General features: G+C 49.8%; 1 long non-coding RNA gene across 2 annotated transcripts; it reads left to right on the forward strand.

The window, feature by feature from the left end:
* The first annotated feature begins 1,074 nt into the window (after positions 1–1,074).
* On the forward strand, positions 1,075–5,582 carry LOC136566010 (uncharacterized). 2 transcript variants are annotated; one of them, XR_010784954.1, is made up of 7 exons: positions 1,075–1,183; positions 1,544–1,636; positions 2,155–2,219; positions 2,833–2,896; positions 3,563–3,638; positions 4,424–4,545; positions 5,316–5,582. It is a non-coding gene; the product is annotated as an uncharacterized lncRNA (long non-coding RNA). The 2 variants fall into 2 exon arrangements; XR_010784953.1 differs by lacking the exon at positions 1,075–1,183 and having other exon boundaries at positions 1,476–1,636.
* Positions 5,583–10,261: the final 4,679 nt, after the last annotated feature.

Genomic DNA, 10,261 nt, shown 5'->3' on the forward strand with positions numbered 1-10,261 from the left:
GGCCCCGACGAGATTTTCTGTGGCGTTTCAATTGCGGTGATGGCATTCCGGTTCGCCTGCAGGGTTCGGCATCGAGGGAAATCGTTTCTAGAGCTCGAGGTGGGTGTCGGCATTCTGATCAGGCAGCTGTCAAAACGGCTACGCCTTGGGGTCTTTTCTGGGGCGCTGGGGGCGTGTCCAGGGCGGGGCGCCGTGTCGACGAGATGATGTCATTAGGCGGCACTCTGCCTGCAGTTTGCCGGTGCAGACGGCAGGGGGCGCTGTGCCTGCAGTGCGCCGGTGCAGGCGGCAGGGGGCGCTGTAAAAATAGAGTATAAAGTATAAACTATATAGAAGAAATAAAAGCTCTATGTCACCTGCAGCTGTAGAAAATTTTAGGCTCCCATGGAGGAAATAGTTTTCCTAAAATCATTACCGTTTTGGGGTTTTTTGCACTCCCAGGTAGCCTGAACGTTTCTACTGCTGCTTTTTTATTCTAAAGCTAGAATGGAAAGCCAAGATTAGAAATACAGGGAAAGGAAGAAAGAAAGAGAGAGAGAGAAAGAAAGAGAGAAAGAGAGAGAGAGAGAAAGAAAGAAAGAGAGAAAGAAAGAGAGAGAGAGAGAGAAAGAGAGAGAAAGAAAGAGAGATAGATAGAAAGAGAGAGAGAGAAAGAGAGAGATAAAGAAAAGAAGGAAGAGAAAGGAAGAAAGAAAAGTGAAAAAGGAAAAGGGTGAGAGTGAAAAAGGAGGAGTTAGAGTGGAAAAGAGGGTGAAAAACAGAGTGAAAAAAAGAAACAAAGAGTTGGAGTGGAAAAGAAAGGACATTCGGGAGGGGCGGTGCTGCCTAAGGTCCTCCCCCGCCCACGAGCGAAGGAGCCGTTTGATCCCCTGGCGGGACCGCAGCTCCCGGTGGCGGAAAACGGAGCGGTGGCTGTCAGTCCGAGACTACAACTCCCGGCAGGCCCTGCGACCGTAAAGCGCGGCGTCTGACGCAACGGCCGACGCGCCATATGAATGGCTGGCGGGCTGAGGCGGACACGCGGCGGTGGAGGCGGTTGTGCGTCGGGAGCTCCCGGCCCCTCTCTCGCTCGGGACAGAGCCGCGGCAGTGACGCTGGAGGGGCGAAGCCTCCGTCCAGCCGCCCGCACGGAGCTGAGCGGCGCGGAAGGGGCGTCTGCCCGGTTCCTCGGCCTCACTCAGCGGTACCGGTGGCGGGGGCTCAGCTCGGGCGGGGCGCGCTGCCGCCCGCCGATGGCGGAGCGCCAGGCGGTGCTTTGCTGCCGCGGGCCGGGAGCTGCAGGAGCCGCCCCGGGCGAGCTGCGCCGGGCGCTGCCGCGGTCACTGTGGGGCGGCTGCCCTCGAGCTGGCGGAGGCGCGGGAGCCGCCGAGCTGCAGCCCTCTCCCTCGGGCTGCTGCCGCTGCTGCGGGCGGGGGCGGACGAGCAGCTGCGGAGGCGGCTCCGCGGCGTGCTCAGCCTTGCGAGCAGAGAGCGCTCGATTTTGCTGGAATGACACGGCTGCTGAGTGCCTCAGTGCTCGTGGCTCTTTCTTCCACGCAAACAGATGGAGCGGCATCGCTGAGCAGTAAAACACAGCCATGGCCCAGAGAATGGCGAGCGCAAGGAGCGCGCGGGCTGGATCCTTCTGATGGCACAGGTGCGATCCGCAAACTCAGCCCGTTGTGCCCCTACCCTCCCGACCCCCCGGGGAAATGCTCTCCAGCCTCGAGCTGCTGCGAGGCAAAACGTGTGATTTGACACTAGGGTCCGGAAAAGGTTTCCGTTTAGATTAGCAAATGCCTCAATTGTTCTTGGTTACATCCTAGGATCGGTTTTAGGCAGTGACTTTATACTGCTTGTCGGATTTTCTTGTGCAATGATAAAACAGGCAGGTCTGATACTGGTTTCGCTTTTTTTCTACTTCATGTTCCACGAGCTGCTTTTATCCAAGCAATTGTTTTAAAGTTCTACTTTATTTATGGTTCTACTTTTTTTTTTTCTTTGCAGCACCCGTGACTTTTTTTTTCTCTAAATCGGCAGTAAATATAGCTGAGTAAAATTACCTTGGTTTTCTTCCTTCTTTTTTAACTGAAATGTTTTTATTGATAATCCTATTTGAATATGCAGGAAAAGTGGGTATGTCCTGTAATATATCCTAGCTTTTCTTGTTTACAGGGTACTCTGAAAATCTGTCTCCCTTAGAGTCCCACAAAATCATTCTCAGTGCAATCTCTGTTAAGGTATGGATTGACAAATAAGCCATCAGTTTAGATATTTGCCTGTGTACCTTTTCCTGTAATTCAGAGCTTGCGTTCTGTGGTTATTATAAATCTATAAAACATGTAAAAATGGTTTTGCAAGTCTTAATCGTTGAAGGCAGCAAAAAGTGGTTTTAAAGCCTGTTCTTGACCTGACAAAGGGGAAAAGTGTGAATTTGATGCTGAACTTGTCATTTCTCATTTGACTTGCCTTGAATTATTTAGAAAGAGAGAGAACTAGAAAAAGAGAGAAATAGAATTGGTTATTGAGCCCTCCTAAAATGCTCCCCGTGATTCTGTGTGGAGCCAAAGTGAAAGGTGATAGAACAGAGCCCTGTGCTTTAGAAGGAAATCAATTTAAACCTGATCTCCACCCAGAGTCTCCCTAACTTCTGTTTTTAAAATGCAAACTAAGTTTAGGAAGTGTTGGAAGTTAGTATTTTGGGAAAGAAATGGCAGTTGCACAAACCATTCCATTTACCAGAGGCTCTGGGAACGATTCGTTTTGTAAGCGCTGTAACTGCAATCGGTTGGTGGTTCGGGGTTGGAATGTGCACTTGCCCTCCTATAAAGCACTCGTTCATTTGCATTTCAGTGCTCTGAGTCTTGATAAATTGGAGAAGAGCCCAAGAGACATTTTTCATCCTGAGATACAAAAGGTACGAAGTGACTTTTTTTTGTTTGGTTCTTTTTCTTTATTATTTTCTGGAAATAGAAGTAATTAAGTATAGATACTACTGGTTTGTCTCTTCCAGTAGCAGATAATAATAATAATAATAATAATAATAATGTAATACTACTTAAACTGTCTTTATCCATTTAACTGGCCATTTAAATCCAAACTTCTAAACACAAATAAAACCATCATCCTTGTAGAATCTTTAATAGGAGGGGTCTAAAGATACTGGTTTTGTTGACAGGATTTATTGGTTCTGGAAGAGCAAGAGGTAAGTATAAGCCTAACTACTTCTAGCTCACAGACCCGTCCGGTGAATACAGCTTTTTATTTTGATGGGCTTATGATGACTTGGAAATCAATTGCTCGTTACAGTAAAAATAAGTAATGTTTTTTTGAACCTGACAGCAAAAATAACTTTAAGCACCAACTTAACAATAATAGAGCAGCAATTTAAGTTAATGATTTGATGCTATACTATCAAAGTTTAAAGGAAAATTGTTATGTATTGGGAGATGGTATAAAATGTACGTTCTAATGCGTAGGATGTATACAAAGATATGTACATACGTGAAAGTCCTTGGAGGAAACAAATTCTTACGTCTTCTGTTTGACTGTTTATCATACAATATCTGGTTTTATTTCCCAGGGATCAGTGAATTTTAAATTTGGAGTCCTCTATGCTAAGGATGGTCAGCTTACAGATGATGAAATGTTCAGTCATGGTGAGTTTTTCACCTTCTCCTTAATTGTTTTGCTCATCCGAAAAGAAAAAAAAAAAGCAATATTTAAAAAAAAAAAAGGTATGTTTATTATTTGTTACCCTGTTCTGTCCGTTTCCTCAGTATTTGCTGGAGCTCTGCTTACCCAAGCTTTGGGTAAAACAAGCTTTGGGTTCCTTCTGTCCCACTGGGTGTTGCCCAATTTGGTTGCATCTGATGAAATTCACCCTGAGACCTTACAGAACCAGCTCAAACCACGTGAGAGCCATTCGCAGCTCTCTCAAGACACCCGGAGGATGGGTGACGTTTCTCAGCATCTGGCAAGTGTACTTATATCAAAACTCAGCCTGTGAATTTTCTGGGGAAAACCCTTCTGTATCCTGAAGGGTTCCTCAAACTCTGTTGAGGATCCAGTTATCAGTTGCTCACCTGGATGGTTCCAGCTCCTAAAGTTAACACTTGTACTCTTGCCCTGTAGTTTATATCTATTGTAGTTTTGTTATTTTGCACGATTTTACGTCTTTGGAAAATAACGTGCGTTTCACCCTTTGGAACCTCTTGGATCATTCTTTGGTGCAGCACCACCTAATGGGACACTTGGCTGCTGTGCTGAAGGGCTTGGTTACTAGAATTGTAAATCCTGGAGAGTTTGTAAGTCTTCTGTCCCCAGGGAGGTATCACGCTTTGTTCACTGTTGCTCTGTTTGTTAGGTGCTGCTTCTCGTCGGAAGTATTAACTTCAAACTGCCCTGTTCTTTTTTTAACTTTTTTTCCTGGTTCTCTCCATAGGGCAGGGAAAGACTCTCGTATCCTGGTCATCAGACTCAGTGCTGTCTGAGAAGATACAGAGACTGAAAAAATCATAAGAGGCAAATATGACTGCAGAGGAAACAAACTGGAGAGAACAAAAGGTTATATTGTTATCCTTACCCTTTATTAGAAACATCCACTGTGCTTTGATGCCGGTAGCTGCCAGGGGCTTGTTAGGTCTTTTTAGGCAGGTGTAGGTGTTCACTTGTGGGTTTTCTGTCTGGACGAGTCAATTCAAACTTTGCTAAGCTTATATTGGAAAATTACTCTCTAGATCAGTCCAGCATGACATTTTTGAATGTTGTAAAAAAAACATGTTACTTGGAAATCGCTAATGATGAGAAGCTTTAGGGAAAAATAAGATTTTGGGGTCGGGAGATACGGAAAGAATTTTGTGGGGACGTTAGACTGGCGTAAAGCCCGCTTTAAGCTGGACTGGCACACTTGCAGATCCCCTATCAAACAGTAGTGCTTAGATTAGCCTGGGTGCTGCCCATTGTTTCTGTAGAAATAAATGTTTCCTGGTCTTCAGAGGTAAGCTGCTTTGAAAACCTGGAAGTTGCAGTACAGTGACAATCCACGTGCTTTGGATTAAAAGGAGATTTCAGAAGGGTGATAGGCTTTTGTCTTTTCCTACAAGTCCATGTAATCCTATGGAGGAGTTTTTAATTGCGTGTTGCCAAGTCATCCATCAGAGCCCTGTTGTACCGATCATCATACAAATACAAAAGAAAAAAATCAGACCCTGTCTCAGCCACTTAGAGCCCAGACCATTATATGAGGCTGCCCTCTGTGTGCCATTAATACTCACCACGGGAGCGAGCTGAGGATTGTTGCAGCTGTGGGGAACAAACTACTTCTCATCACACAGAAATAGAATTCGGACGACGCCTCAGCCAGCGCCTCTCTGCTCTCATCTCCTGAATCTCCAGCAGAGGAGTTCCGGTCCATCCGGGTATGCATAACCCAGTTCCCGATTATCTGAACGCACTGAGCAGCACTCAGCTGATGTGGGGGGGTTCAGGGAAGGCAGATTGTGCATTATCATCTTCCTGAACCTACAGACAAATCCAAGTGAGAAGCCATAGGGTGGAAATCAGTCGCATACATGCTAAATAAAACTTGCAGATTTTTTTAAGGATTGTTTCTGCTTGTTCTTTGTTGTGCTTCTGTGCTTAGAAAGCGTCCCTTGAAAATCAGTTCAATTCATCACTTGAAACTTTGTTTGCAGACCCTCACTGAGCAGAATTTGTTGCAGACTCGGTGCACGCTGTGCTGACCTCCTGGGAGTGTGAGGAGCTCGAGCGTGCTACTTCGTGCTTTAGGACACTCTGAGGTATTTATTCCTTTTGGGATCCACAATGAGAATTCCCAAGAGAGGTAGTAATAAGGTATGACATTGGAAAAAAGCCTGTGTCCTTGGAATGTTGTTGTTGTCATCAAAAGTTAATTTTTTCTTCTTCCTTAGCCAGTAGTCAGCTTTTTGCTTTATTTTTTGTGGTATCAGTATTTGATTGTTTAAAAAATTGCTTCAAAATAACTTCAGTGGCTGGCCACCAGGACCTTGTTCAGATTTGCCTATTTGCTTGTAGCTAAAAGGTTTACATATTGTTTATCATTCTATTTAAGAAACTGCTGCCCAGTCAACTAAGAACTGAATATCTATCTGTCTAGGACATGGGGAGAGGATTTAGGTAATGTCTTTGTTTCCAGAAAAAAGTTCCAGTGTAGTTTCTAACTAGAGGAAAAGGGGAGGTGAAGACTCGGGGCTCTGATACCATTGGGGTCACCCCGCGGTCCCCAGGAGAGGGAGCCCCACTGCGGTGCAGGAGCAGGTATGTTATCACGTACTAGAGAGCAAATTATAAATAGAAATATGAAAATTACAAATATAAAAATATGTTTTAAATCATTAAATAAAGCGGGGTTTTTTACTTGTCAATAGGCAGGGTTTTGATTATAAAAATTATAAATACGAACAATATGAAGGTAGAAATTTAAGTATAGAAATATATCATAAATACATACAGATAAAGTTTAATAATAGAAGAAAAAATCAGTTGCAGCAGTAGATACGATACATAATATAAATAATAATTTAAATACATGTCTAGAATTTTATAGATATTATATATAATTATTAATAGATTGCATCAAAAGAAACTATAAATATAAATGTGAATATAACTATACAAAGTATAAAAATATTTCAATACCGTTTAAAAGAAGGTGGTTTTTTGTATTTATTTGGTTAGAGATGGGGTTTTTATTTGGATTAATAGAAGTATTCTAGAAATATAAATCTAACTATGGAAAGATACAATCAATAGAGAAAGATATTTCTAAAAACACAACCGAACGACGCCGCCTTCGGGGGAATCGCACGAGCTCGGCCGAAGCAAGGCGAGAGCGGCCGAACCTGACGGCCTCGAGCGAACCGAGGCGCGCCGAAGAGGCGAATGCAGGCGACAATAGCCGAGTTTAGCCGACAATAGCTGAATTTAGCCGAAGAGCCGACTCTAGCCGAGTGTCTCCGGAGCGAGCCGAGCTCCGCCGAGCGCAGCATCCCGGGCAGGGCGAGGCGCCGGGCCGGGCTCGGGGTGCAGCCGGGGCTCTGGGGGCTTCCCCGCCTGTCCCTCTCTCTACCCCTCCTTCCTTCTCCCCGTATTCGCCCTCTCTCGCTCCCTTTCCCCCATTCCCTCTCCCCCCACAAACCCGGCTCCTTCCTGTCCTCTCCCTAGCCCGCTACTCCCTTCTGTTCCCCCTCTCTCCTTCCTCTGCCCAGCCTCCCTGTACCCTCGTCCCGGGCTTTCCCTTCCCGTCCCGCTTTCCTCCACAGCTCGAGCTCCCTCCCCGCCCTTTCTCATGCCCTGCTCTCGCTCCTCTCTTCCCGTGCCTCCTTTCCTTCTTTGCCCTGCAGCCGCGGGGCTCGGGGTGCCGGAGAATAAAGCCCCGAGGGCCGGAGCCCGGCGCCCCTGGGCCCTTGCAGGAGTCCCCGCGCGGGGCCGGAGGCTCTCGGCGGATCCCCCCGTGCCGCTCAAGCACCCCGGCCGACAGCGCCGGAGCTGCGGCTTTCCCGGCATCGCGCTGAGAGCGGCCCCCGCCCTGTGCCGTGCCGTCCCCGCCGTCTGTGCCGCTCCCTCTTTCGCTGCCCCTGGCCCGTGACAGCGAGGCTGGGCAGGAACCTCAACCCTTCTGGGGGCTGCCCCCCCTTTCTTGTTGCAGCAGAATCCCTTGCTGGGGCCATGTACGTGTGGAAAGGGCTTGGGGGAAGCGCTGCGCTGCTGTCCAGGGCAGTCGGACTCGTCCTGAGCCTTCTTTGGGGGTCAGGAAAAGGGGGGGTGAAGACTCGGGGCTCTGATGCCGTTGGGGGCACCCCGAGGTGCCCAGGAGAGGGAGCCCCACTGCGGTGCAGGAGCAGGTGGGGGGCGGGCGAGGGGCGGGGGTCACGCTGGGTGCCGTCCCCCAGAGGGACCCAAAGCTGCCACCAAACGCACAGGGAGAGGTGAGTGGGTGTAGGATGCTAAAACCTGGCAAGGCGTTCGGTTTTCTAGGTATTGCTAAAGAATAGGAATTTGTCTCTAAATTCAACTGGGGAGAAACCCTCTCTATGCACTCATTTGTTTACAGGAATGTAGGAAGCTCCAACTGGAGATGGGTAGTAGTTCTGAAGATATTAAAGATAACGTTTTTATCTAGGAACGGATTGAGCTGTGCCCTGAAACCCTCAGAACAGCTGCAGGGGCTGAAGGCGATAGGAAGGGCTCTCTGGCACCTTTTGCCTCCGTTCTCTGCCAGTGCCCAAATCGTGTCGCAGTCCCGGAAGAGGCGCTTGTCATCCAGAGAGCCAAAAGGAAGACCTGTAAAATCCCAGCTCTGCCTTGAGTTTCGTGTGGGTTTTTTACTTCGTATTTATGTCATTCCAGAGAGCAAGGAAAGACGAAATGTGACCGGTTCCCACTATTGCTGTGTGAAGGCTTTTTTGAACGGCTGCTGTATTTATATTCTCTTTTTCCACTCCAAGCTTGACTTTTCCCCTCGTTTTTCGAGCTCTGCTGCATTGGGTGTCCCAAGGAGGGCGGGGTTCCTCAGCAGGGCTCTTAGGAGGTGGCGCTGATTCTGCTTTTTCTGAAGGCGTCTCAAAGCGTGCTACCAGAATGACAGTTTTGTGCACTGGAAAGCTTTCCCTCAATGCCATCAGTGCACGTACGTGTCTGAATTGTGGAAGCAGACGGACTAAGAAAAGCCAACACCCGTAGCAGATTTCTGTTGGCTCTGTGTCTGTGAGAAGCGGGCTATGTGCTGGACGGGGAGAGGCGCTGTTGGAGAGTGGCATCAGCGCCAGGTGTGAGCTGTGAGGATGATGGGGGGCTCGGAGCAGCGCCAGGTGTGAACTGTGAGGATGATGAGGGGCCGGCTCCTGCCGGGGGGAGGCTGTTTTAGGGGGAGGCTGTGCCTCGGCTCCCTTTTGCATGGAGCTGCTGAGTAGAGGGGTTCATGGGGGGCTCCCGGGGCTGTCTCATAGAAGGACTGTGAGAGCTTCTCGCAGCGTCTGGGGGAGCCCCTGGCTACGCGCTTGAACACGCGGAGCCTCGCTTCAAGGAGGTGCCGAGGGACGAATCTTTGTGGCGGGAGGCAGCAGCCGAACGGGTGAGCGCGTGTGGATTTGGAGCGGGGACTTTTGTCCTTTCCCTTTTCAATTTGATCTTGCCAGTCCCCGCTCCTCGGTTCCCCAGGAACAAAAACGGAGCTTGTGAAGACAAAAGAAATGAAGAAGAGGCAAGCAGCTACTCTCCTAATATTGTCTGTGTTTGAACCGGGGGGGGATCCGCCTTCACTTGCGGTTTGAAGGGTGTTGATTGAAGGAAAACCTGCCTTTTCCCGGCTGTTAGTGGTATCCCAGGGGTGAGAGGGAATCCCTGCGTTCCATTTGAACGGGAATGGGAAAAGTATTGTTGTCATCTGATGGGTTTGATTTGAAGGCAGCCAGCCCATTTTCATCATCCTAAGGTTTAAATTGAGGGGACAGCGCTGGTGTCCCTCCTTTTCAAGGGTTTGAATTGAGGTCAAAATCCCCCTTTCCACATCGCTTGAAGGATTTCATTGGAGGAAAGCCCCTTCCTTTCTGCTCTCCAAGGGGATGAACTGGAAGGGGAGAACACATTTCTTTGCCCTTGTTGAAGCGAGGTGAGCCCCGCCCGCGGCGTCAGTTTCGGGGTTCAGTTGCGGGAAGCTGCAGCTCTGGCAGCGTTTGCAGGGCTGCAATCGGGGCTGTGCCGCTGCATTTGAGGGCGCTTCTTGTGTCCACGGCCCGGCCCGGGACGTTCCCGCTCGGGAGCGCTGCCGGCACAGCCCGGGCGGTTGCCGAGGCGCACGGGGAATTGGGGAATTTGGCGCGGCAGTGGCGGAGCCGCTTTGCCGGTGCGAGCCGCCGTGCGGAGCCGAGGGCAGCTGGCGCCGGGCCGGCCAAGGGCGGCAGAGGCGGCGCGGGCGCTGCTGCGCCGGCCCGGCCGGTGCCCGCCGCTCTGTCCGCTCCGGGCGCGGGGCTCGGGCGCCGCCGGGGTCCCCCGGGCAGGGGGAGCGGGCGGGGGCGGGGGGGTCTCCGGGGCGGCGCCGCCCCTGCGCGCCGGAGGAGCCGCTTTGCCGCCGGGAGCCGCGCTCCGTCCGGGGCCGGCAGCGCGGGGTTCAGCTGCCGCAAGTTCTTGGGTGTCGTGGCTTGGAGGAGCTTTGTAGGGATTGATTGCACGGTTTTGTTTTGGTCGCAGTGGGTGTGCGCTAAGGGATATGGCGTTCTTCCTGACCGGTACGGTTCTCGGT

The sequence above is a fragment of the Molothrus aeneus genome, chromosome 23 (assembly GCF_037042795.1).
Source record: "Molothrus aeneus isolate 106 chromosome 23, BPBGC_Maene_1.0, whole genome shotgun sequence".
NCBI lineage: Eukaryota > Metazoa > Chordata > Aves > Passeriformes > Icteridae > Molothrus > Molothrus aeneus.